We start from the raw sequence: 4733 nt of genomic DNA on the forward strand, positions 1-4733 counted from the left end.
GAAGCAGCCACAACTGTCAGTAAGTGTGTCCATGATTGAGTCTTTGAATGAAGAGTTTGAGTGTTTATTGCAGCTCGTTCCAGTCGCTAGCTGCAGCGAACTGAAAAGAGGAGCGACCAACGGGTGTTGTATGTGGAGGATGAGGGCTGCAGTAGGTATCTCAGATAAGCCTCACTCCTCCCTAAGAGGGTTTTATAAATAAGTATCAACCAGTGGGTCTTTCAACTGGTATACAGAGATCACCAGGTTACAGAGTAGTATAGAGTGCAGTGATGTGTCCTATAAGGAGCATTGGTGGCAAATCTGATGGCCGAATAGTAAAGAACATCTAGTCGCTTGAGAGCACCCTTACCTGCCAATCTATAAATTACGTCTCCGTAATCTAGCATGGGTAGGATGGCCATCTGAATCGGGGTTAGTTTGGCAGCTGGGGGGAAAAGAGGCGCGATTACAATAGAGGAAACCAAGTCTAGATTTAACCTTAGCCTGCAGCTTTGATATGTGTTGAGAGAAGGACAGTGTACCGTCTAGCCATACTACCAAGTACTTGTGTGAGGTGACTACCTCAAGCTCTAAACCCTCAGAGGTAGTAATCTCACCGGTGGGGAGAGGGACATTCTTCTTACCAAACCACATGATCTTTGTTTTGGAGGTGTTCAGAACAAGATTAAGGGCAGGCAAAGCTTGTTGGACACTAAGAAAGCGTTGTTGTAGAGTGTTCAACACAAAATCCGGGGAGGGGAAGGCTGAGTATAAGACTGCATAATCTGCATATAAATGGATGACAGAGCCTCCTGCTGCTTGAGCTATGTCGTTGATGTAAATTGAGAAGAGTGTAGGGCCTAGGATCGAGCCATGGGGTACTCCCTTGGTGACAGGCAGTGGCAGAGACAGCAGATGTTCTGACTTTATACACTGCACTCTTTGAAAGAGGTAGTTTGCAAATCAGGCCAAAGACCCCTCAGAAACACCAATGGAATGGTCTACCCTATCACAGGCTTTGGCCAGGTCAATAAAAATTGCAGCACAACATTGCTTAGAATCAAGGGCAATGGTGACATCATTTAGGACCTTTACGGTTGCAGTGATACATCCATAACCTGAGTGGAATTCAGATTGCATACCCAAGAGAATACTATAGACATTGTGACAAACCTCTTCAAGATTAGGAGAATTTGTCACAAATTAAGCGGTAAACTGTCACCAAAATCACCCCAGAATGAGAGTTATTTCGAACAGGACAGTAGCTGTGTGTTTGTTTCTCCGTCCTGGTCCACACAGGCCACAGGCGAGGTCAAGGATAGCAGGGGTCGGTCTACGAATCGGGTTCTCGATAGGTCCAGGTCCAAACGCCAACAGGTAAGTCCAAACAGTCCAGCTCATACACGGTAAATCCAACCAATATATTGTCTCTTTCTCTATGGTTCACAGATCCTTCCAGCTCCTCCTCTCTCTCATTCTGGTTTGTCTTGACCCCTTATCTGTTGGTCGGCCCAACCTTCTGAGCGTTCCCCTTGCTTCTGGGAATTGTAGTTTTGGCAGCCAATCTATTTGTGATCTGTAGTTCTGATCCGGGTGGCCATTTTAGTGAGAGGGCAGAGCTCTCACATATCTGTCATTTATCACTCGACCCCCTTCTTTGCCACAACATCAAGAAAGCCAGTCAGTTGATTATTGACAAGTTTTACAACACTTTTGATAAACAGGGCAAAATAGAATTGGGCCTATAACAGTTAGGATCAGCTTGATCTCCCCCTTTAAATAAAGGAACCACCGTGGCTGCCTTTGAAGCAATGGGAACCTCCCCATAGAGGAGAGACAGGTTAAAAAGGTCAGAGACAGGCTTGGCGATGACAGAGGCAGCAACCTTAAAGAAGAAAATGTCTAAACCATCTGACCAACAGGTGGGGAGTCAAGTTTAAGGAGTCAAGTTTAAGGAGCTCCTTTAGAACCTCTAACTCAGTAACCGCCTGCAGGGAGAAACTTTGTAGCTAACTTTGGCCTTCCGGATAGCCTCATTACACTTATTTCTAATTTGCCTGAACGAGAGCCAGTCAGCCTGAGTATGCATGTGCCGAGCGATTTGCCAAATGGAATTCTTGAGCTGGAGACAACTCTGCCAGATCACGGTCAAACCAGGGAAACTTTTTTAATTCTTATTTTCTTTATGGGCAAGTATTTATTAACAATACCACTGAAAATATTTAAAAAATAGGGAAAAAGCGTCAAAGCTGATTCAATACCAATTTACAGAGGCCAGGTCATGAAGGAAGGCTTGCTCATTAAAACATTTTAGCAAGCGTCTATGACAAATCATGACAGGTCGTTTCACTGAGCAGCCATTACGAACACAGGCTGTAAAACAGTGATCACTAAGGTCATTCCAGAAAGCACCAGACTGATACCTTTCAGGATAATTTGTAAGGATAACATCTAGGAGAGTAGCCTTTTCTGGGTTTTTGGAGTCATATCTTGTGGGATTGGTAATATTCTGAGAAAGATTTAGGGAGTCCCATTGCTTTAGGACTTGGTCAGGTGGTTTAAGAATGTCCCAGTTTAAGTCCCCTAGTAGGACAAATTCAGACTTAGTGTAAGGGGCCAGGAGAGCGCTTAGGGCATATAGGGTGCAGGCCGGTGCTGATGGTGGCCGATAACACCCAGCAATAGTCAACAAAGAGTTATTTCAAACTTTAATGCATAAAACCAGCAAATCAAATTGTTTGGGGACATACCAGGTGGAGACAACCAAGCACTGAAGGTGTTCCTTGGTAAAGATTGCCACTCCACCACCTTTTAAAAGATCTGTCTTGCCGAAAAAGGTTATAACCAGACAGGTTAACATCAGTGTTCAAAACACTCCTTCTTAACCACGTCTCAGTAATGACCAACACATCTGGATTGGAGCTGTGAACCAACACTTTCAATTGATACATTTTAGGTAATAAGCTTCAAGTGTTAACCTGCAGAAAACCCAGGCTTTTACGAGAGCAGAAATCAGTGAAGCAGATATCAGAGCACAAATCAGAATTGGGGCTAGCAACTGGAGAGGGGCCAGGTGGTACATGCACATTTCCAGATATAACCAGCAGTATTACAATCAGGGCACGGCAGAGGACAGGGAGAGCTCTGCAGTGTTGATTTATAGCATTTGAATGTGCATTCGATGGCAAAAATATCATATTGACAGCAATTTCATCAGGTAACATAACTACAAAGCCAAACTGCTTCGCTGCCAGACAAGGCTCCGCTGACAACCAAGTGTAGCTGTGGTAAGGTGTTGGAACTGCTTTTGGGAATCTTCTGTTGGGACAGCTTTTTGTAGGCCCAGTTTGTGGGCACTGTTTGTCATTGTTATAGTGCAATGAATGTATTGTTTAGTATTGTGTTGTGTAGTGTAGTGGCTTTGCTGGCATTCATCTCCCAAATGTTTTTGTTTTTTTGCCCAACCAAGATGTACTTGCTAAAATCACCAAGTGATACATCACATGCCTTACTTTGATTTCCCTGCATAAGTAAAAGCAGGAAATGCATCACCTATGCCTCTACTGCTACTCATTCCAATTTGACTGGTTTGGATTTCTCCCTGTCAACAATGGCTGGCATTTTCATACATTCCGGAAATTTGAGGGTTTATAAGATAGCCCCTCTAGTAATTTAATAGGATCTCTATGGCTTCGACTAGGTAGACATATTTCACTAATCAACCCTTAATATTGATACAGATCATTAGTCATGCCCAATTCTAAATACAGTAACAGTTCCAAGCAAAAATGCTGCACACAGTATATCCTAAACTAACACAATTATTAAAATTGTCTTTACCTTAAAACAATGACTGGTCTTCCAGTAGACATGTGTATGGTGAGAAAGTGTTGGTGCAACATAGATCGCCCCACCCTCGCTTGTAATGTATGGCTTTTCTAATCAAGTTGAGCAGTGACTCAGTCAAGAAGTAACAAGTGGGGTAGCTGTAGGACTTCATACATACAGTAGATAGTGGTTATAGTGCCTGAATGCATCAACTAAACATTACCATTAAGATGATAAAGTATCAAATGTTACAGTGAATAATTAACAGATTACAAGCAAAGAACGTGCTGAACACAAATGCTGTAACACTTTATTTTATTACTGAATGTAGCCTGCTCCTTCGATGCTATCACCATCAAAACTCCTGTGGGTGTCCTATTTTCATCTCTCAGTGGCTATGTGTTGCATGTATTAGCCTGCACAGGATGTCTTCATTATTCCATGTATTCTTGGGGAGTGAGAGAGTACACTCTATGGAGAGAACAGTAGAGAATCAGACCAAAGGCCTTGTGTAGGCCTACTATTTTCACACCAATCCTTGCTCCCTCTCATGTTCTGTCTATGTAACATATCTGATATATTCATATTCTGGGTACTGTAGTCATATGATCAAGAGGAAAGTCTGACTTCCATGTGCAGTTTGGGAAATTCCAACTCAAATAAATGAGGGGAAACAAAATTGACAGTGTGTAAAATATAATTTGAATACTGCAAAATGTATTTATTTAAAGAGAGTAAAGACAAGTGTATAGTAAAGTCCTGACCTAAAGACATTGCTGTCAGGTGTGGGTAAAATCACTGGGGAAGAATATGATGTGGCTGTCCATGGTTCTGATTTCTGTGTGCGTGTGTGTGCGCATGTTTGTGCAAGTAGAAAAACATGTTGACTGACCCTCCTTGTAGAGAAACGCCAAACCATCCTC

Source organism: Oncorhynchus mykiss, chromosome 2 (genome assembly GCF_013265735.2).
Source record: "Oncorhynchus mykiss isolate Arlee chromosome 2, USDA_OmykA_1.1, whole genome shotgun sequence".
In the NCBI taxonomy this organism is placed as follows: Eukaryota; Metazoa; Chordata; class Actinopteri; order Salmoniformes; family Salmonidae; genus Oncorhynchus; species Oncorhynchus mykiss.